This window comes from Streptopelia decaocto, assembly GCF_964273445.1.
Source record: "Streptopelia decaocto genome assembly, chromosome: 4".
In the NCBI taxonomy this organism is placed as follows: Eukaryota; Metazoa; Chordata; class Aves; order Columbiformes; family Columbidae; genus Streptopelia; species Streptopelia decaocto.
The window spans coordinates 46,803,604-46,827,856 of record NC_138658.1 but is presented as its reverse complement, the minus strand read 5'-3'; the positions used below and the strand labels follow the sequence as shown (position 1 = coordinate 46,827,856).

Genomic DNA, 24,253 nt, shown 5'->3' with positions numbered 1-24,253 from the left:
CACATATATATGCACATGTGTCATATACGGTGACGAAATACCACAGAAAAAAAGATGAGCAAATCCACAGCCAAAATTTTTGAAGGTATTCCCAGCAATTTGATATATCCAAAGGACTTATGTAAGTAGAATATATGCAGGGAAAAAGGTATTATGATTGTAAGATTTATTCTGGCTATTCTTAATATTAGTTATTCTTAGCATTAGCTATTCTTAGTCTAAGACTATTCTTAGCCCGAAAATGAGTTTTTTTAAGATATCTGGCCCAGGGGAATGATTTGAATTACTGAGGCTGAAAGAGAGGGACGCGCAAAACCTCTGCAACCTGCGGACAAATAGAACTGCCAAGTCCCAGGCATCTCAAACAAGGCTCGTAGAAAAAGGCAGCTTATTAAGCTGTTTGCGAACACTGGAATGAAAAAGAAACAGCATCATACATGTGGTGGTCTGGTGCTGTATCCCATCCTGTGGCACTTTTTGCTGCTGTCAGCCAAATTTTGCCTGTGATGTATCCCAAAAGCAACTTCTGAAGTGTTATCTGTTAGGACAGCTGTAGCGGCTCTTTCCCCTTTGCTCCCACCACTCCCTGGAGCTTCGCGGTGAAATCCCACGTGGAACAGCACATGATGTGCGGCCCCACCACACACTCCCAAAAGCCGCCGTGGAAAATACATCCAGCAAAGCGGTAAAGAGCATTTCAAAAGCATTCGGAACCGCCATTCCTCCTGCCTCCTAACGTGAGGACAGGGGAGGAATCCACTCACTCGCCCCCCATCCAAATCCGTGTGGAAAAGTGTTTCTGAGAGCGGATCGTGAACCTCCCGCAGGTGCTGCCCACGTGCCGAACTGCAGAGCACTCGGGGCAGAATCGGATTAGAAAAGCCCAGTGACTGTTGGGAATGAGAAATGGCAGAGAGTGGTAGGTGGGAGCTAAACGGTCGCTCCTTGACCGTTAGGAGGTGCAAGCAACCGCCGCTGTAACGGCCCTGTAACAGACACGAGAGTCCTGTAACGGCCGGGGCGGTGTCTGTACCGGCTCTGAGGCGGCACCAGTTCCAGCCGCGCGGTCGGGGCTGCCCAGGCTCCCCTCCCTGACGGACACGGCCCGGTCCTCCAGGGAAGACCCGCATCTCCCCGCTGCGCCGCCGCGCTGCTCGGCGGGAAAGGGTGGCCCGGCTCCTGGGGGGAGGAGAAGAGGGGAGGGCGGGAAGGGGGTCGGCGAGGCGGGATAGGGTTAGCCGGCCCCGCACGTGCATGGGGTCTTTCTGAGGAGAGGAGCGCCCCGGCTTTCGCCGCTGAGAGACTCGCCGCTACCACCGCACCTCCGCGCAGCCTGACCCGCCGCTGCCGCAGGGAGCCGTGACCCGGCCCCGTAAGTGGCACCTTCTGTTGCCTTTCCTTTCCTCGGGACCGGGTGGGCGAGGGGTTGCGGGAAGGCGCGGTGTGCGGTTGGAGGAGCTCTGATACCCACCGCCCCTCCCGAAGGGCGCTCCGAGGAGTTATTCTTAGTGCCAGGCGACTTGCAAGGGGTGGGCGGCCAAGGGCTTTGCTGCTGCCTTTTAAAGCCCGCCTGAGGGACGCGGCGCTGACTTTTCCGCGCTGCCCCCGCAGGGTCGCCGTCCCCGCCAGCGCTCGGCTGCTGCAGCCGGGGAGGGGGTGCGGGGGTCTGGGGCCGCGAGCAGAGGCAAGAGTGGGTGCTGGGCACAAGGGGAGAGGCGCTCCTGAAGGCTGCTGGGCGAGGGGCGCGGGTCGTGCTTGCTGGTCCTGGGGTAGGATCTGATACTACTGTGAAGGTTTGGAGGCATGGATGGGTGAAACAACCCCCCTGGGTTACTGACAAGCTCGTTCATGCGCTAACTTTATCTGAAGGTGCTATCCGTGCAGGTTTTTAGAGTCAAAGCAAATAATCACAGCACAACCTCAGTTCTTCGGTGCATTTCGAGAAGTTGGAGAAACCATGCTTCAGTGGAGAGCACAAAGTGGGTGCACGTCCCTAACTGTTGTGAACAAGTGTAGGAAATGTAAGCTTCTTCCCTTCTGCCAACTTTGCATGTTTAAATATAGAAATGTTTGATGTATATGTCATCCAACATGTAATGCTAGTGGCAGCTGAAGAAATCTAGTCCATTAAAATAATTTTTAAAATTTAATGTATCTGAAGCAGCAGAGCAAAATCCTTTCTTTTAAAATGTTAGTTATCACTTGAGATTTATGGTACTGTTTGGAAGATAGAGTGTTGTGAATCTGATGCAAGTCTTGTGTCTGGGTGAGCTCCAGTAAATCAAGGGAACTAAATTAGTCCTGGGGAGGAGGGGAAATCGCACCACTTGGTTCTGACAGTGAGTGGAGTTTCTGTGATTGTTATGCTGATGCTGAACACATCATTCCAGCAAAAGTAACTCACCTGTGAAAGGGACAGAAGTTTCCTGAAGTTTGTCCCAAGCTGTGAAAGGAAGTCCTTCCAGCCCACCCTCTGCTTCAAGTACATTAGTACCTAACATTTATTTATTTTAAAAGCTTTCAAGCACATTTATCTTTGTATTCTTCCAAATTAAAACCAAAACAAATATACTGAGAGGCATTCAGATGTTTCAGGGATGGGGAATGTAAGACAAGGGATCATGGCATACAGAACTTGTATATATTGAAAAAAGCTAATGGTAGTTTGCTTATGCTAGAAAGACCAAATAAAACAAATTCTATGAAAAGTTCATGTAGACACTGTGCAGATTCAGTACACAGTGGATCTTGGATTAGAATTTGTATTACACAGTGTGGAAAATGTTTTGAGTTCTGGTTTGTGTTACCTACTGGTATTAAAACATTGACAGTAAAAATAGGCATAAGGCCTATACAAAAACTAAACTGGTTTTCATTGGCATCTATAATGTACTATACAGACAGAAAAAGACATGGTGCCTGCCTAGCTCCTGTAAGCAGGTGTCCATTGCTGCAGTTGATTCCATTTGACACTACCCCTGTACACACAATACTTCTGAACCCTGCTGGGCTCTGGTAAAAATTGGAACAGGAACAAGACAACTCTACACAGACATAAGCAGCCATAATGATATATTTTGAAAGGTGCAGTGAATTTTGTATGTGTGACATACATTTTTAGTCTTTTGCAACATGTTGTAATTAGGATTATCCATGCATGGAGTATGGAGCATGCATCTTCTGTGTAACTGATGATACTAAAACACAACTTTTGATTCTTCAGACTTGGATGAAGACTGGCGCTTTATGAAGTTTTAATGCAATGAAGTTCTGATCCTGAAGCTCAGTATGTTGGCTAGTGTGTGCGTGCATAAATGGTCTGACCAAGATTCTTGACCTAGAGTAAAAATGTACTTGATGAGATGCATGAATATGCAGCTGCTTCTAGCTTTGTCCGCACTTCCAGATTAAATCAAAATCAGTTTCAACTTTCTTAATAGATTCATTTATTTAGAATTTTTTTAACCTATCTATGTATAAATCCTTTTTAAAGCTTAAGGTTCTAGGTTAACAAGGTACGTAAATACGACAACTAATTTGGAGTCAATGTGTTAAGTTATTGATGCCATTTATTAGCAGCTTTATGGGGATATTTTCTATGTGAATATATTGTCATAATGAGCAGCAGTGAGTACAAAAAGACAGGTAAGATAAAAGTGGAGTAATAATTTAAAACTTTTAAAAAACTTTTTCACTTTCTAAGTGTTTTGGAAACAATGTATTTTTACAGAGGGGGCTTCTGTTTGTAAATCAGTGGTTACAGTTGACTGTTACAGTGACTAAAACCAGAAGAACTTCTGGGTAAGTATGTTGGGTACAAGGATCTAGCAGCTTAGAATTCCTCTAGTTGGAGATAACTGCAAAAAACACCTGCATCTTAAGTGAAAAACATCAAACTTAATTTTACTAGTGTAAGGACCAGAAATGGGACCAAGATTAACTTTGCAACTGTGAGGGAAAAACACACAGCAGCTTAAGTCAATGTGGTCTTTAGCTGGCTTGAAAATGCATGTTGCCTCTACCTGTCAGCTTGCATGCATTGCAGAGTAGTTGAGAAAAGTTGTGACATGTGTTCATTGTAAAATGAGATATATTGAAAGGCGCTGTGAAGATTTAGTTCTTCCTTTTGTGCCTTCGCACATTTTTGTTCATTTTACAGTGGACTTTATATTTAAGACAGAGGCAAACAAAGGGGATCTTGAATTAGAATGCAAATGATCCAAAAAGACCGTAAGCTAAATCTCATTCTGTAAGTTGTCATAGAGCTTATAAGATCATAAAGTTCTTTCAGCTTTTCTCATAGCTTTTGATCATCTTCACCTGTGTTTGTTCTATAGGTATTTTGGCATCTGTCCATCACGATACAGGTATCATATGACACACAAAAAAACCCATACAACAAAACATGCCATGCTTTCCTGGTTTCCATGCTGTCCTGTTTTTAACCAGAATTCTTCCCAGCTCATAGAATGATGTGTTTGAGGGCAGAGGGTAGAACCATTTAGGGAAACTTTCTTTTACATAGGCAATATTAGGTAGGACATTAATGTAAAATGTATCATGCATTGTAGGCTACCAGTCCTGTCTGTGACTTATTGTTCATTTTTGATACTAGAATGAGCAATTTTCTGCCATTCTTTTCCCTTCTTCCCTCAGGTACTGCCCAGGCAGTTAGTGACCTATTAATGCCATGTAGCCAAATATATACAAAATGGTTTGCAATGCCATTTGTGCAAATATTTGTGACTTTAAAGAAGAACTTCATGTATTCACATTAGCTTTTTACATACTAAGATATTAAAATCATTTTATATGCTGCTTAAATTATTAAAAAGTATATAAAAATGTTTGGAGTCATGTTTCCATGTCTAAAAGTTTTCATATATCTGAAAGTGCCTACCTTCATGACACCTTTGCAATTTATCACCTTGTCTTCTATCACATGGGGCTCCCTTAGTGCGACAATACAATTATGATCCTCAGTCTTACTGATTCTTCAACTTTCTGTGCATTGTTCAGCTGAGGTAAGAATCACCTTCATTCCACTAGTTTAGTAGCTAAACAATTTAGTATTGGTAAGTCGAGTTACAGGGCTGTTAGAAGCAAACAGTTGAGCTTTCAGAAAATGACAAATGTGTCCTCCTATCTGCTGGGAAAAGCATTTGTGTAAGTCATCTGGCACTACAACTCCAGTGAGATTTACAAAGGTTACTAGTAAAAGTGGCTTCTGGGATTCCTAAGTTTAGTCATTGCTGATAGTCGTCCAACAGCCACAGTCTTATCTTGCTTGATCTCAAAATTGTAATTTGAGTGGACTTATTCAAAGGGGAGGGTCATTTAGAAACACCCTTAACGTTGTCATTGTCTTCACAACTTCCTGCATAGGATTGCATATGTATGGAATTAGAGATTTTTGAATGTATGTAGGATACTGATGGGAAATGTATCGCATGTGCTTGACCATATGCTGAACAGTTAGCTCAGGACATAGTGTGCTACACAGCTGGAGAAAAAATGTACCGTTCTCTTGAATAACTCATTCTACTTGTGAGATGATTATTGCAGATCTCTTAATGTCAAGATATGGTCTACAGGAACTTTGTACGCAGATATCCTGTAGATCCATCAGTCTCACTTGACCGTGAACCCAGGTAGAAATGAGAGCGGGGAGTTTGTGACAGTGTAAAAAGTCAGTAGGCTAATGGCTGGTGTTGAGTCGGCATTTATTGAACACAACTAGGGGAGAGGTGCTACTGAAGTAGCATACATAGACAATTCTCATATCTATGCTTTCTTTACTGTGACCAATAAGATTCTGTCTTGGACTGCAGAGACTCCCGTAGATGTGTGGTATACACACACACCCCCAACATATGTTATGAAGAACTCAGCATTGAACTAGAATATTAATTATCATTAAATTTAATGACAGAGGCCTCACAAATAAAGTATACCTTAATTTACATATCATAAAGTTAATAGAATCCTGACAGAAGATCTAGCCTCTCAAAATGTAGCCCAGACAACAGACTTGTGTGAACTGTATGGAATAGCAATGCGGAGGACATCACAGCTCTGATAACAGCTAGCTACTCTAGTTTGGGTTATGGCTTCTATGAACAGCATGATACTATCTAAAACTAGTTTATATAAGAATCCAGGCCACTCAATGACCTCTCCAAAACTTATTTTGAAAGAGTAGAATCTCTTATTATTGTCTGACTGGCTGCACACATCCGACAAGTAGAAGTAAATCAGCCACACAGGAAAAAAAAAAGGAGGAAACAATCATATGTAAACTACCGCATTACTGTCATGCTCGTTGACAGACTCTGGTTCTTCTTCCATCTCACTTTTTAAGTTACGTTTTCATACTACATGCAGTAGTTAATGTAGGGGACCGGTAAAGACCTCTGTGCAGGTGCTGTAGAAAGGTGGTGTTTGATGCACTCAGTTCCCTGTGACGACTCATCAGAAGTGCAGAGGAGTGCACACCACAGCTGCTGTTTCTGATAAGAAATCAGAACGGGCAGAATCAGTGTTGGTGATTCAGTGTTACACTGTAGTCCTCTGTGTCACTAATGGCAAGGTGGTTTTGCATCTTTGTGAGAGTAGCATCAGTTTTTAGAAGTCTTGCATGGCTTTTCTCACTAAATTACCTCATTTCTGAAAATTATTTTGTTAGATGTACTACCAAAAAGGGATGGTACTTGGTTAGATTCATCCAATTGTGCCGGTTACTAGACTTTTGGTGAGCAGCAGTTTGTGTGCTGTAGAAGGGTGTAAAATGTAGAAAGGTGTCAGCTGACAAAATCTACAGGGAATTTAACTAGGAGTCAATTGTCAGTTGAGATTGGAGTGAGGGAAAAGACAAACTGTACCAAGCGATTTTGCCAGACTTTACTACTATCTTCTGTGTTTAATGTACAATGTCACTTCATCTGTGCTTTTTGCTTTCCAGAATAAAGTGATTTTGCTTAAATAAATATGGAATAAATTTATTTTTGCTTTAAATAACATTCTTCTTTATGTGACTCTCTTTGTGGGGAGAGAGTTTGATTTAATGCAATTTAATCTTCATTTTCTTTACTGTGAAAACAGTGAGCAATGTGGATAACCTGTTCTGTAGCGGTGTGAGTTCCTGTAGCTAATCCCTGGTCCTAGCTCATTTTGTTTGAGGTTAGGTTGTCTGGAGTTTGATTGCATGCTATTTGACAAAATGGGAAAGCAATTGTGTTTATTTTATTTTGTTTGTGCAGTACCATGTGCATTGTGGTTATGGACTAAATAATAATTGAAATGGAATTTGGAAAGGATTATTTATTGTCCTCTTCTGAGTTTCCTTAAATTGAGAAACATCTCCATATTTGTTAAGGAAATTGTAACATTTGGATATCATGAAGATATCTGATTACTTCCATTAGGACTTAAATTCATTCTTCTGAATTCACTGTTTATGAGTGATTTGGTGTAATATGGATTTTATTCTGCCCTTGAATGTTTTTGAACTATCATGCAGTTGAGAGAAAACAAGGGGATGTGACTTGCCATGAAATACGTTCAGCACTGTGAATTAGATGAAAAGGCTTGTGGATATATATAATTAGCACAAATGTGTGATTCTTTTCAAAGGTACGCTGCTTCAGAGTGCCTTTTAGAAGCAACACTTTAGATGACCAGGCAGCATTTTCGAACCTTGTAATGACAGTTTGACTTGTTTTAAGGTTTAAAGCTAAACAGCTTTCAAGTGCAGTCAGTAGCAGAATTTAATTGCTCTGTTCTGCTGTAAGAAAAGGGGGAACTTTCAAGGGTCGTACTGAAGAAGTATGTATTGCACAACATCAGGTTTGTTCTGTGGAAATTGTAGGCCAGCAAAAATTCGTACATGTTTTTGCAATAATAGGTATATGGTAATTATATGTTCTACTGTTGTTGTTTTCCCTCAACAATATGTTTTTAGAAAATCTGGATGTGTTACATCTACGCACTACTTACCAAACTGGGTTCACCCTCTTTCTATATGTTGACTTCAGGAGTGGCCATTCTGCAGGTGGAACAAGGTCTCCTGTGTGAAGAGAGAATTCCTAAGCTGGGGACTTCCTTCAGGCTCATTTGTAGAAAGTGCCTCTTACATTTATGAATTAATATTTCAAAAAATTAATGTTTAATAAGGCATGAGTATACACTAGGTAAATTGCTGTGCTGACAAATAAGAGAAAAATGACGGTTATGTAGAACTAGATCAACAAAAAGATCCAGTATAAAATTCAGTGATATGAATTACAAATATGTACACAGTGCTTGATTAGAAATACTATAAAATTTGCAATTATAATATTCACTGCCAGATGGAAAAGTCTAGAGAAGTTGAAAGTAATACTTCTTAAAACACTATTGTATCTAATAAACCTGCTTTGAGTTTTCAGTGTTTTAAAGTTTAAGGTGACTGTCCTTTCCATCACTTGAAGCATATCTTAACCTTTCTGTTACATTCTGAATTGGTCCACATAGATACTATGAAGAAATATTAAAAAATCTCTTTTTAGTTACTTGATAAAGTACACAGACTCCTAAGGACAACTCAAAGACATGTTGCTGTTCCTTGTTTTCTCACAGTGCTGCCTTTCCCATTTCCCAACTTATTTTTCTGTGCATTAGAGGCTTCTATACTTCATGTATGTGTCAGTTCGTGTGGAGTAACTCAGTGGCCTGTAGAGATTTGTGCTGGTGTAAACAATGCCTATAGTCCAATATACTGACCATGCTGGAGCTAAAAACATCTTCAGAAATAGACTTACAGAGGTGAAGTATTTTTCCTAAGGTACATAGCTGCCTTCTCCCAGTATTTGTATTTTTCTGCTTTCTTGTCCAGAGCCAAGTGGATTAATTTCATTTGCCCACTTATGTGAAAGCTCTAAATACCTGACAGAAAATAAAGTCAACATCCTTATTGTTTTCCAGTATCCAAATGCTTGAAACCAAATGTAGCAGATATAGTCAGACTCTTCTTGTGGTCTAAACAACTGAGTGGGATTTCAGCACATCAGTCTTGTTTTTTGCAACGTAAGTGGCAACTAAATAAGATTACGAAGCTCTTTGTGGTAGCTTGTTTTTGGTAGTCAATGGTGGCTCAAGATGAGGTGTTGCATAGGGAAGCAATGGTGGTTCACATGCTGTTTGCTCATGAGAGCTGGAACAGGAGTGAGTGACTATCAGTAACTTGTTTAAGGTATATGGTAGAACCCAGATCATCTGAGAACTTTAGGTTTTCAGTCACATTTTGCATAAATTCTTGTGCTGCATAGAACTTGAGTTATGAGCCATATCAGGTCTGTGTTGCTCTCTGGCTTGTATGAAAACTAAGCATGCAATGTAAGTAGAACATTCAGTGCTGGCTAGTTCACATATTCTCAGAACACTAGGAAGAAGAGCATACTTTGTGGTATTTGGTTTTACTCTTGCTGACTTCTTAGCAGAAATTTGCTTGACAATAAAATAAATAGTTTAGAACAATCCCACAGTGGACACCAAAATTATTTAAATGCATACTTTTGCAGGAATGAGTTTTTCATAAATATATTTTCACATATGGAAAGTGTTGTGCCTTCACAATTAATGTGTTCTCTGCTTCTTTCTTTGTCAAGTGTATTTCTTTATATTTTTAAACTAAAAACAAAATAGTATTAGAGTTAGATATTGCTTGCCTGTTTGGCAACAACAATACAAAGTATTAGTATTAGTATTAGTATTAGTATTAGTATTAGTATTAGTATTAGTATTATTTTACTGAAGTACTTGACAGCCATATCAGGGCTTGAGTTCATAGAATCGTTTTGGTTGGATAAGACCTCTAACATCGAGTCCAGCTGTTAACCTAACACTGTCAAGTCTGTCTCTAAACCACATCCCTAAAGAACCTAATCTACACGTCTTTTAAACATGGAAGCTTTAGGCCAAGATCATAATGAAGACTATCCTGTGATCTTCCACTGTCCTCCCCAAACACACACATACTCTCAAAAATCATACATTTCTATTTTAGAGTTTAGTTTTATTGTAGCTGTGCCAATGACAATATGATTTTTATACATGACTTTCCTACCAGTCTTGGTTATTTGTTCATTTCTCCACCTCTGTTTAGTTTTCCCTGCTTTCTTCTGAATGTCTAACTTCTGAAATTGTATTTTTTGTGGGAATTATATTGACCAATTATTACTGAGACTCCTTTAGATTTTCAAGACAATAGGAAGTTTTCAGGAGTTGAAAAATAGATACTTATATGTCATTTAGAAAAACCCTCTCCTTATTTGTCCTGTGAAAATGCAACCATCATCATGGCTGTAGAGCCTGATACTGAAAAATACCACGTGGTAGCAAGTTATTTGCTATGAGGTGTTCTGGTAGAATGACTATCTTACAGCAGTGGGGTATTCACTATCTGGTTTTTGCATGTTCAAGTTAGAATAAACTGAGAGGGAAAAATCAGCTCTCTAACATACTTTCCCTAATGAAGGAAGTCTGTTCTAATTGTTTCAACATTTATTCCTTGGTGGGACACTGCTTCAGGGTAACCAGTCCAGAATTGTTTGCAGTCTCCCATGCAATGTCCAACTATTAGAAATATTTTATTAGACCATTTTAATTTATTACATGCATGTGCCTTACTCTGAGGCAACTAGTTGCAACAGCAAACTTAATAACCTCATTTTATATTTCTAATTATCCTGGGTATAAACTTTTATAAACCTTTCTGTAATTTTGTAGTACCCTGTAAAGCCTTCTATGGTGTTTAACTGCCTATATACTCCACTTCATTAGTTGTCTAAGTAAATAATTTTGGATCTGTATTAAATAAGAAGGAGGTTTTTTTTACTGTTTTTCTGTCCTGTGTGGTAACAGATGGGTTGCACTTAGTTCAGTGAACCAGATGCAAAAAGAGCAGAATTTGCAGTAAAATATTGTTGATGTTGCATTTTTGTCTGTACACAATAAATTAAGTCAACTTTTGGACTATGTAAAGCGAATGTTTACACTATTTCATTGTTACTGATTAAAGCGTATCCACTACTCCCTGTGAAACAAGTGGCTTTCCCAGTCTGGGTGGCAGAGCTTGTACGTTTCTTACTGAAGCCGTGTCAGCAGAAGCAGCAGAAGCAGCAGAAGCAGGTTTTGCTCCAGGCTGCTCTCTCTTGTTCCTGCTCCAGTAACCATCCTGCTATACCTGCACAGCTGTTTGTGGTACTGTGCAATGAACTGGATTAGGAAACTAATTCATTTTTTTCCTTGAGATATGTTTGTCCCGTCCCAACAGATGGGATGAGGGATGAATTAACTCCAAACATGACACACGCCCTGACTCAACAGATGAGAACAGGTGTGAGGCAACTCTGGGTTAATTCTGTGCAGTTATGCAAAGTGAATGACAGACAATCACTCCAGGGGTCCAATTCAGTTATGAGTTTTACTAAAAGTGCATGTTGGAATACTAGTTACAGTGAATAGTGGCTTGGCAGAACTTATCAATACATTAACAGCGAAAGTCCTACTATGAGTGATGTATTGGCAACCATTAGTAGCTATAATACAAGACTTAACAAGAATCGAACAGCAGAACTTAAGATAATGTTACTCTTGTATGTTCAAAAGGAAAAAAAAGAAAGAGAGTGGTAGAGAGAGAAGGAAATCTAAGGTATAAGAGAGAGTAATATATCACCACTCACAGAAGGAGAGACAAAGAAATGGGGTTATAGAAAAAAGGAGAGAAGGAAAGAAGGAAAGAAGGAAAGAAAGAAGGAAAGAGAGAAGGAAAGAGAGAAGGAAAGAGAGAAGGAAAGAGAGAAGGAAGGAAAGAAAGAAGGAAAGAAAGAAGGAAAGAAGGAAAGGAAGAAGGAAAGGAAGAAGGAAAGGAAGGAAGGAAGGAAGGAAGGAAGGAAGGAAGGAAGGAAGGAAGGAAGGAAGGAAGGAAGGAAGGAAGGAAGGAAGGAAGGAAGGAAGGAAGGAAGGAAGGAAGGAAGGAAGGAAGGAAGGAAGGAAGGAAGGAAGGAAGGAAGGAAGGAAGAGAGAGAAAGAAAAGGCTGAGAGATCCAGACACTCTTACGGCTCCACAGCGTGGATGACAGGACTTGTACCATGATGTATGGCCTCCGGTGTCCAGTGGTTGAGGATGCTGGGTTTTGTAGTTCAGGAGCGCAGCGTCGTCCGGTGTCTGGTCTAGTTCCTGTGGCGAGGCTGGTGGGCTGAAGGTCCTCAGGGTGGTGGATTCCCTTTGGCGAGGCTGGGGGGCTGAGGCTTCTCAGGGTGCTGGATTCTCTACTAGTGCTGTTTTAGGTGAGCTTTCTTATAGCTCTCCGAGTAAAGGAGAGTCTGAGGGGAAGGGGTGATTGCAAAAGATCGACAAGTCTCGACAAGCCCCGGGCCATGTTGTGTGCCAAACTGGGCATATCAGAAGATGGGGCTATGTGCCCTCCACATCTTCCACCTCCAGTGTCAGCCGGCCTGGGCTGTGGCTCGTTAGCTTGTCATTGATATGTAAATCGCAGTTCACCCTCTACTGAATGTGTCATCTCCTGTGGCTGGATGAACTAGTTTCACCACAAAATTTTCAGCCATGATCCTTATCAATACACAATAAGGTTGGATTAAGGAATAAGGCTGTGCAGCTGCAACTAGGGGATGGACATGGAGGAGAGAATAGAATAAGTTACTTAAATAGTACCACCAGTGGGAGAAACGATAGAATATACTACACAGAGCTGTAAAACATACAGTAATTTCTTTTATTCTGTCTGATACTTTCTTTTTTTTTTTTCTTTCTTTTTTTTTTTTTTTTTTTAACTGAAGAAAGTATTAGTTGCAAAACCTTTGATCATGGGAGTGCTTTATCCAAACTTTTGAAGTAAGTTTGGGCATTTAAAATCCTATTTCTCCTGCAACATAGGAACTCCCATAGAGTTCAGTTCCATAGTTTTATTTCTTCTAACAGGAGCTGAAAAAAGTAATATATTTTTGAACAAGAGAATGTCACTCACCAATTGCATTTTTGCTGCTGCTATCTTATAGCCCTGCTTAGTACATGACTTACACGTGAAACTGTTTTTTGATTAAGTATTTTGGGTGTTTCCTGCTTCACATCTGTTACATCTTTCCTATAACTCTAGTTCCATTACTGCATTTTTGACCTGATTCTGATCTCGGTTTGGCATTGTAAGTAGAGAACATTTCCATAGGAACCAGGGGAATTACTGAAGTTGCAAAACATCCCTCTTCTTCCCTCCCCCACAACACTCACTCAACTTTCATTTGCACATAGTAGTAGACTATTATAAGCTATCTGAATTCTTCAAAATGATCCTCTTGTGCCTGTTTATAAAAACATGTAATATTACAGTGTATTTGTCCCAGGAACTGATTGATGATTGGTACGAATCACTCCTCCTGTAGAAGATGGTGAGTGGGATAAGTAGCTTCCTTTAATCTAAATCAGGGAACAATGAAACCCAGTATTTTAGCACGGTTGAAACCTAGCTAATGAAAATGTGGGTTTCAATGTTGCATAGAGTTTCTAAGGATCTGATAACAAACATTGCTGATAGCACACAGTCAAACAGTGAGTTGATTTAATTGCAAGTGTTTGCAGATGGCAGAAAGGCAGCAGAAACACAGAATTATGTGAATGGTGCTCATAGTAGTCCCTGGAGAGACAGCTTGGGGTTGGAGCTGGTGGCTGGACATGAGCCTGGAACTGTAAGCAAAGGAGCTCCCTCCTTGTACTTTGACTCCCGCTATGTTCAGGGAAACAGGACTCTGGAAACACACAGCAGGGCATGCAAGATATGTGACACTGTATTTCTCCACCTCACTGTAAGATGTTGCAAATCCTTGAAAGCAGATCTTCTGAGTCAAAGAGGAAAATCGGTAGTTGGTGGAGCATCTGTTTTCCAGCAAGACAAGCTTGCAAGCGCTGTACATAGAATCTTCTTTGATGGTGAACAAACCCCATCAAAAATTCACCCAAAGTCTGGAGGAAGACCAGAAACAGTGGTGTATAGCAATTTCATTCACAGTGCTACTTCTGTGAAGTGGCATTCTCATAAACAACTGGCATGCATGCTGTCTCAAAAGTGAAGAACTTCTGCATTTCTCTTAGCAAATCTGGTAAGCAGGGTTTCAGAAACAACAACAACAAAACCTCCACAAAACTTGGGAAATAAATTTCTGAATTGCATAGGCTATAGAAATCATCTGCCTGGATGTGAAACTGGGTGAGCCAGGGAACTTGCATAAGGCTGAATATTTTACTACAGATTTCTACTCCAGAGGGCCAGGAGGGGAAAGGTTGGATTGCCTCATCAGAAATGCTGCGTCCTTGACATTAGCATTTTGTGCGACTGACACAGTTCTGCTGAAGTTTATTTGGCTTAGTTCAGTATTGCTGGTAAATTGGATAAATCACCTGACAGAACAGAAAGATAACGTTTTGAGCATGGACTCTGAGGTAGGAGCTATTGCACAAAGTGTTTTCTTGCCTGAAGTGGCAAAGCTTGATACTGATCAACCTTTGAAAAATGGAGAAGTGGGATATGCTTCAGACCAAGAAGAGCAAAGCTCTAATGTTAAAATCCCACTCCGGTTGCAAAATGGGAAGCAGTATATGCAATATGTTCAAACTGATGTTTCAGAATATGATCCTGCACTAGGCTGCGTAGTGAGGAACAGCTCAACACCCTAAGCAGTGAAGAACAGAAATCACAAAAATCTGCTTCAGTCCTGTGTGGGTTGTTTTTCTGGCCTTTGGTATTGATTTGACCATTTAGAGAGCTTCTTTTCATTCCTTGTGTGTATCATTGAAGACTTGGATCAAGAAAGCATGTCTGAACCTTCAGCCACTTCTGACACCTTGTTCACTAGTTAAGACAGTATGGCAGCATTGTATTGTGTTATAGACTGTGGGAACTTAGCAATGTGATGTTGGAGAACTTTACAAATAAAAGAGATCCTGGCTGATACAGAATGGGTGTGGTGGGTTTTGGGTTTTGTTTTTGTTTTGTTTGTTTGTTTGTTTTCTGTACTGAATCTTAAATTGGGAAGCAATTCAGCATCCAAAGACCCACCAATCCAAAGAACAACCAACCTTGTACAACCTTTTTGTACAAGGATGAGTGTGTGACTTTTATGTGTGACTTGTATAGTACACCAATTTGCTTTTTGATGGTAGGAAGAAGATACTTCCTGGATGCCTGCCACAGCCTGTTTGCTATACTGAGACATACACTATGTACTAAAAGGCATATACTAAGCCCTTTGAACCAGGTGGACAGCTATCAGTATGAAATACATGTTAAAAGGGAAGTGAGAGAAGCCTACTTAGTACTGATTTAGATAAATGAGCCCTAGAATTCAGCAGTACCTCCTACCTGAATTCCAAGGTCATGTATTAAGACCATATCAGCATGTGGTGGGGATGAGCTTTCAAAATGGTCTCCTGCAGAAACTGAGAAAACAGCTGTGGACAGTGAAGACTGAAACAAATAAGAAAACTCGTCCTACACAAATGCAACCTCTGTAGGTTGCTGCCCTTGTCTTTCTCAGCTACTTTTTTCCTGCACTTCATGCTGAAATAAGGGTATTCACGCTGAAATAAAGGCATGCTGAAATAGAACTTGTGAAGTGTTTTCTTAGAAGTAAAGCAGCACTGTATTACTTCTATAGAAGCCTCGTTATACTTTTAAAATTTCAGATCAAGTAACTTTGAGTGAGAGGTTCATTTGGCATTCCCAACCGGCAGTGAATGCCACATCAGAGTGCAGCAGTGTCTACTTCAGCAACTGCTGCAGCTCTGCAAGAGATCTTTTGGTGCTATGGATTCACAGACTGCGCCACTTATGTTTTGGTTTGTGTGGGAGAAGTGGGAGGACTTCAGCTTTGCTTTTGTCTAGTCCCATGGATTGAACTAGATGTTAAGAGTGCATTAGGTGCTGTTCTGAATCACATATTCCAAATTCTTTTCATCAAAAAGAATGGTTCAGGATTGCTCTGTGGAGTGAACCAAAGCGCAGTGAATGGCCAGGATGACTGGGAAAATACTTTTGAAAATATGCATCTGATCTGAACAAAATGCCAGTGTAAACATACCGAGGGTGATTCGGCTCTGCCTGTACCTGCTGGAGCTAGATCATTACACCGACTGTGGTATCAATGGAGTTTCACTTGTACATGACTCTTGTTCTTTCACATTGCATTTCAAGACTTGTCCTGGTGACAGTTCTGCAGCTAGTCCTGAGCAAAGCATGTCCCACTGTTGCTCTCTAAGCTCTGAGACTGATGCACTCACTCTGTGTTGCTTTAACAGTCAGAAAGAGAAATATGATTCTAGCACCATTTCATTACCTATCTCTACCTATCTACAGTAGTCTGTGAAAATTGAGCTAAGTATGGCACCATGAAGTGTAAGTCAAATAAAACCTCTTTTTACTGGGCTGTTCTTGGTGTGTACATGTGCTCTGATGAACTTTAGTACTCAAAGATGGGAATTTCTTATTCCAGACAAACTGTGGGTCTTCATTGATGGACCTTTGCTAAAAAGAGGGAAGTGTAATGACAGTTTTTGAAAGGGTTGCGTTTGATGCATAAAGGAAAATATTTGATCCATATAACCTAAGAAGCACTAAAGAAAGAAACCTGAATGTAAGAATTTAGGCAGGAAACAATCCTGTTGGATTCTACTTGGGCAAACACTTGACTATAGAAAAAGTAATTCCTCAGGAAGCAGCCAGCCAAGCTTGAATTGTGAGGTGAAAAAAAACCCCACAATTTCTGGCCTGAATCAACTGAACTATGTTTCAAAGATGAACTTACAAACTGTTTCCATTCTTGTTTGAAGGTATTAGTAGCAATGGCTATGTTGGAGCTTCTTATTGTTTTGACAGCATCAGGAAAATTTATCGCACATCAGTAGGAAGACAGATGAGCCCACTATACCACATTATTTGATTGCATTTGGTTGTTTTACCTCTATATTTATCATACTGTTGATTTTTCTTAGATTAAGCTCTTGGACAAGCGTTGATTATGAGCTGGATGTTACTGCAGTATGAATAACTGCAGAGATTTTTTTTTTATCTTAGCATGAAGGATTTTTTGTTTCACTAATTGGGACTCAAAGTGTATTTACAGAAATAATTTTGCCATGTGGCTACAATCTGTAGTACTTTTATAACAAAGCCCTTAATTTTGAAGGGATTTCAGTCTTTTTGATTATACATAACTGTTTGAATTTCTGGATCAAAGATAAAGAATTAAGTATTTTATTTTTCTTTTTTTCTTTTTTAAATAAATGCTGACTCTTCCTTCCCCTCCTGTTCTGGAGCAAAAACAGTTTGGCAGCAGTGTTTGAACATGGTTCCATTAAACCAGTTTGGGAACGTAGTTTGGCAGGCCAGAATGGAGTAAGGCCAAGGTACATTAGAACTAAGTTTTAAAGCCTAATTCTAAACTAAAATTGTAGTTGTAGTGAGAGAGAGAGAGATTGAGGTAGAACTCAGATACAATGTTTGTCTCTTCTCTCACCTCCTTTATTCATCTTTTTCTGGTTAGTGAGATTGCTAGGCTGCTAGAAATTGGGCTCAAACTTTTCATGGATCTTACAGCTCTTCTGCCTGACCCTCAGTCACTGTGGATAGCAAATTACATAGTTGACTTGTTCTTTGAGAAGTAGCTTACTTTTTAAGCATATTATCATTAGGTAAATTTTCACTTACCTTAAAAATTATGTTGTGTAGAGCCTGTAGCAATGCATGTACATAACTGTTCTTTTTCTTTGCTGTTTCATTTCTTGCAAAATAGTTGAATCAAAGGCTTTTTCCGTCTCCCTTGATATCTTCCAGCGTTGTACAAACACAGCTACTTTCAATTGCTTTGGTTGATCTGTGGTTGACTTTAGAAGTACAATTTGCAATGTGAAAGGATGACTGCAGGATATTATTTTTAAAGTTTGTATCAAAGTGATTGTGCATCTTTTTTTCCCACAGTGAAAATGTCTAGACTTTTCTGAACCTTTGTAAAGCTGTTATCCAGACAAATTAGTTCCATGAATTTGAGCCACAGCAGCCAAATAAATGTCATTTTAAAAAAGTCATTTAAAAAAGTCATTTTACTCTTAGCTATAATGCAAAACACTGCTCGTAATCTGAAAAGCTGACAGATATGAAATGAAAATTGCTTATCAGCCACAGCCCACCTCTCTTTTTAATTTTTTTTTCCAAACAGGAAGATTCTCAGTTCAGCTGAGTATTAAAAATATTTCCCAGCAGAGTGGGCATTCTGTCGCATAATAATATGGGCTGTCTCTGGGCATTAGTAAGTGTATTAAACATAGATGTCATGAGGAATCATTTGTGGCTAACATCTAATGCCAAGCCTAAGAGTCTATATAATACCCAGTTATATTTTTGGGAGATGTTAAATTCATTTAGGAGAGGGAGCGGTGTCATGCTCCAAACTGTCAATAGCTTCTCTTTGATCTTTTATACTGTTTCAGAATTCATACCAATGCCAAAAATTAACTCCTCGATATCCATGGCTTCTTATCTGGTTTTGATTATGCTTTCCAAATAGCCTTTTATCCAGCATGTCCTTGTTGCTTATGTTTTCTTTGTGTGCCATACACTCAATTTGATAAACTTTGAACAAAGAAATCCTCTGAACACCATTCATGTTCACTTAGAGTCCATCTCCTCTCTTTTACACAAGCTTCTCCAAATGTGCTTTGTTTTAGTTCCAAGCAGCTAATGTGAACATTATTTTGTTTGGTCTTTTGTCCCTTGTGGAAGAAAGGGAAAAAAACCCAAACAAAGAACAGTAGTATGAATCAATTGAGTTAAGCCGAGTTTAGGAAGAGCCAGACTCTTAGTTTGAACGTTTAGTAATACATTCATGCTCTGTTTATATGTCTTCTTTGAAGACAGCCTGCGAGCACACAACTTTAATCAGATGAAATAGCTTTCTGAGGTGCTTGCCCCCTCCCCTGATTTTAGAGCTTTAGGAACAGGTAGATGGAAACGTAATATGAAAATACTATAACTTTTCAAGGAGTGATGGCATCATCATTGCATCACTGGTCCCAGTGTGTATTCTATGGTAATAGGCATGAAATGGTCGAGTAGCTGTCTGTGCTTTCTCAGAAGCATTTTCTCCCTGTTTAGATGATTTATGTTTAGGTCAAGACAAGATTTCAAATGTCACACACTCACACAGCTGTCACAGTAGAGAGCAAAGTTATACCTAAAAAAAAAAAAGGAAAAAGGGTCTTTATTCTGAAGGAGTAGCTATCTGTGATCTGTTTGATCTCTGGGCTTGGTAGGTCTACTGCCTTTTTCTCCTTTTCTTATGTTTTGGCCTAACAACTGTCATCAGTTTCATTTGAAACACTGCAGTCTAGTGCTGAGCCCATGATGTCCTTCAAGAGTAAAATAAGTTTTTCTGCTCTGGACAATTAATCCATTTGCTGTTGCCTGCTTTAAACATCCTTTTAGAAGTATTAGAAGTATTCTTGGCTTTTGCATAGTTGCCTGCAGTTTGTGGTGAGTTTTGTGATTCCCATCAGAAAAATCCACTTCATAAGGTCACTTTTGAAGAAAATAAATCAGTTCTAATTCTTTGGGGATTTTTTTTCATTTCTCTTTATGATTGTAGGGAATTTCAGAGTAAGTGAAATACGTTCAGCTGTAGCCTTGTAAAGTCTTTGCCTTCCTACTTAGAATGTTACCTAGCTATATTTGACATGCAGAATAATTTCAAAAGAAATATCTATTTATGTTGTATGTCTAGAAGAGCACCACTTTTCTTTTTCAGACTTTTACTCTCAAGGTTTTCAAAGCTTTTTCTCAACATCTTGTCAACAAGAGACTGTAGTCAGTTACCATCCAGTTCATCTTTAAGGATAATCAGAGGGAGTTAGGATGACTACTGGCGCTACTGGCTACTAGAGAGTTACACATTAGGTTGAACCTCTACCATCATTCGGTAAACACAAATGTTTTCTACGCAACAGACAGTTTTATATGGCAGGTTTCCAAGAGTATCTGCAGTGCTACAGCAGAATATCGGGTTTCATTGATTTCTCTTCTGCATTCTCTTCATAAGACAATGCCAATTAATTCCAGTTGGATCATATGGCATATCTTCAAGCTTGATTTTTACCTTTTGTTATAGCAGGAAATTCTACTGTGCATATAATGACAGATTTTTTAAACTATATTTGGCTAGTACCAAAAACCATGTCTAATTTGGATATCACCAAGACTTTGCTAGTGAGTACAGAGTCACTCTTAATCCAGAAGATCCCAAGGAACTCTCTGCCCTTCATATCCTTTTATCAAGATCCAGAGCTCCCGCCTTGGATTTCCAAACTTCCATGCTATTTTATTATTTTAATTAGAGCTTTTTATTGGTATTTTAAATCTATGAGATTGATAGCATTTGAGAAGGATATTATTTAAAGCTGTTTATCACCTTAGACCCAATTACCTGAGCTGCATTTTATCTTCTTTTTTTCCTCTCTTAGCCAAAATATGCTTAGATAAGGTTTTAGGTAGTTCACTACCAGACATTGATCTCTGGATGCTTTGTCTGAGAAGCTGATATAAAGTTTGTTGAACTTTAGGTGCTTTGACCTATGATTTCTAGACTTCAGTGAAGAAATGCTGAAGTACAATAGTGGTTTTCCTTCTGTTATTATTGAAGTATTTCTAAATTGTTTTTCTTTCGATCATTAGAATTCTGTTAGATTTTTTTGAAACCAAAACAAAAGATTCTTAGCATAAAACTAGACGAAGTTTAAAATGTTTTAAGAACATTTTCATAGTGGAGCAATTACTGTAACTCAGTAGTTTCCTGTCTGATGAATTAGTTTACTTTCATTCATCTAGTATAGTGCTCTAAGTAAAAAAAAAAAATAGTAATAATTAAAAAAACCCAACAAAACTCTTTTACATTTCTTCTGAGGTGAGTTTTAATTTTGAAATGAATACTTAAAATTGATCATTTAAATGTAATGTATTATTTGATGGCTTTTGATATTCCAGTCTACTGAGGACAACATTAACATTTTGAAATTGCTTTGCTCAAGCAAATTTTCAAATTTATTAAGTTGCTCATAGGATTATTTTAATCTCTACTGAAGCAGATGGAACTCTACTACTCTTTGAAGAACACCCATCACATCAGACCACCTTTCTCTTCTTGATTTATCACAAAATCAACACAATTGCAGTTAAATAGAACAGTCAATAATGATGCATTCCCTGGCATTTCTCAGTACCTGTTGAAAATCACGTATTGCAAAATCACAGTGACGTTTTGTCTGGGTCTCATATTGCTAAAAATGCATCCAATTAACTTTTCATGTTACAAGATGAACCCTGGCACCAACTGATAATATGTCTGAAAGTTTCTATTGGCGTGTGATAATGATTGCACACCACTTCTGAAAAACAAGCTCAATATTTAGATGGTTATGCATGATATTTCAGTGCTAGAAGATATATGTTTTCATGGAAGGCTGTAAAGGGAAGGATATTTGGATACAAGATGAAACCACTCTAGTTGTTTCATAAAAGATTTTATGAGACTCTGTTCCTTGCATATAATAATTTAAGAAGGCAGAAAAGAATGAAAATTTGAACTTAGTATGTATGTGAAATGCAAAAAAAAAAAAAAGTCAAGATTAAAGAGAAATAAAAGAAAGTAACTGGAAGTTATGGGAGCTTGAGCACAGGGAATCTTGGGTTCTGCTTTAGCATCTTCAGCTGCTGGAAACTGGAGTTCTGCATAAGGAATGCACGTGCATTGCAGGCTGTGTTTCCAGGGACAGAAATAAAGGAGCAGTAGTTTGACAACTGCATGCCAAAATGGCATTTTGTGAAAGCCAGTAAAGCAACGCTTAGGTGAAAAAGGATCTTAGCCAAGGTATGCTTGCTGACAAGCTGATTATCATTTAAACTAGCTAAAAGATTTATTTTTTTTTTTTAGATTGGGCATGCAGAATTTTACATCATTCATCTTTATTTTATATAACAAAATTATTTCTATGAGTATCTGTTGCTCATGTAGTACAAGTAAAGCTTCATATTTTAATAGTGTTTCTGTGAGGAATGTGTAGTTACTCTTTGTGCCACAAAGTTTTTGCGTTATGAAAACAGATACAGTTTACAAAGGGTACTAACCTATTAATCAGATTCAATAAATATCAGTGAGTTAGTGAAATATTCCATCTAGTACTAGTAAGTGAAGTGGTGACATTTCAGAATTCGAAGTAATTTCTATGGCATTTTTCCACTCAATATTTTATGCAAAAGGGCATGTGTGGCTTCCAGTTACTCTCTTAAACAGGAAGGTACCAGATGTCAGAAGCTTTTTTTCAAACAGTTGTTAAAATGATATGTCTTTCCTGGCTGTAATTTCCCATGAAGTTACCCTAGATCATTGCATTTCAACTGTTAATAACAACCTGTTTTCTGGGTTTGGCCCTTGAGATAGTGAATCTGTCCTGGCCATCTTTTCCTTCTGGGGCAAGTAAGGAATGGTTTGTGGCCAGATCCTGCCTTTGCACAGACCAGCACTTAGAACTCAAGCTGCTGCCATTGTCTCCAGAGCTCCCAAGAAAGTGAGGGAGGAGGACATTTTGATTCCAAAATTGTAATCCAGCCATAATAATGATGAAGGCTGAGCCACCCAGAAATAAGCTATCCTTTTGCAGAGTAGGCACTGAGAAGCAATCCGAGAAATACGGTAGTTTGTGCACATACACACAAACTCGCATACACAATATGTGGAAGGATATGTCTTTGGTGAGAACTAGTCTAGTTATTTGCAGTGTCTGGACTTCCAGGGGCCTGGCTTCTGCATTTTGGCTGTTTTTTCAAGTGAACAGAATTGGCTGTATTAGGATCTAGTGTTTTATGGGATTTTTGCAACCATTTAGTCACAGCATGACTGGAGATTAGACTAATTTTTGTATACATTTAGAAACAGTGGTTGATTTAGGAACAAATAAGGGGAGAGGTATCTTGTTTCCCTTCAATTAATGGATAATAAAAAAGAAGGAGGATGTGAACATGCAGTTAAAGAACAAATATGAGATAATTTGGTAACTAAATGTACTTGATGTTGTCTGTTGCTAATGTTCAATACATAATAGTTAGAGATTGTCTGAGGGAATTCATAATTACCTGTGTGACACCCCCTGACCTTCTCAGTCAGAAGTTGAGCATGCAATTCAGGATCATTGGATGTGGCAAAGGAAGAAACTGACTGACGGGAGGAGGTGGTATAAAATGTTTATTGAGATGTCCTGTGTTCACTGAAGATAGAATTAAAATTTATAAATTTATGGAGCTTTCTGTTACCACAACAGAGTGAAACTGGAAAAATGGTTTTCACCTGATCTTCATGTGGGGGAGGTGATGGGCTGTCCCAACCATGTACAAGTTGCTATTGGATCCAAATTATCCTGAAAACACATTTGCGAGTAATTTATTAGAACTAGTGAATCGGTTCGTGCTGCAAGTATTTTACTGCAAGAAACATTTTTGTGGTTTGTTCCTCGATGCCGTTTGGTAGCCAGTGAAGTAGCTTCATAGGTACAATAAATGAAATTTAATGCTCAAATTACTTTTGATTTTTAGGAGCAGGGCAGCCTCCTGGAATACTGTGGAACTGCTAAGCTACTAGCTTTTCCAATACCCTCCAGACAATTTATATTGAAGATAAAGTAACTAATAAAAGAACATCATGCTGGCTGGCTAGGAATAGAGATACACACATGCACACACACAACTTGGGCTTTATCGGAGATGTTTGTGTTATTCCATATGTCATGTATTATTTTCAGAGTATTTATCACTTTATGAACCTGTGCTCGTGCTGTCTTGCAAGTTTTTTAATGCTCTGCTGAAATGACTCTCCTGCTATTGCTAAACTTGTTCTGGCTTTATACCAAGAGAGGATCTGGTTTCTTCAGGCTGACTTGCCAAAGTTTCAGGCTTTGTGCATTAAGTCAGATCTGCATAGATCTGCAAAGTAGCATCATGGTTATGCAAATGTCATGCATAGCTATGATTTGATTGAGACACAAAAGAATATTTCTTTCTTAAGAGAAGTTCACAAAGAGTTTTCCTCCTGGAAACTATGCTAAGGCACATGGAAAATAAATAGGTGACTGATGACAGCCAACATGGCTTCACTAAGAGAAAATCAT

The 24,253-nt window shown here is 39.1% G+C and overlaps 1 protein-coding gene across 3 annotated transcripts in view; it reads left to right on the top strand.

Moving 5' to 3' along the window:
- Positions 1-1,111: 1,111 nt before the first annotated feature.
- Positions 1,112-24,253, top strand: part of SLC7A2 (solute carrier family 7 member 2) — a 61,550-nt gene continuing 38,408 nt past the window's right edge. For all 3 annotated transcript variants that reach the window (XM_082050501.1, XM_082050504.1, XM_082050500.1), the window contains exon 1: positions 1,112-1,372. The gene's annotated coding sequence lies outside the window, so the exon portion shown is untranslated. The remainder of the gene's footprint in view (positions 1,373-24,253) is intronic.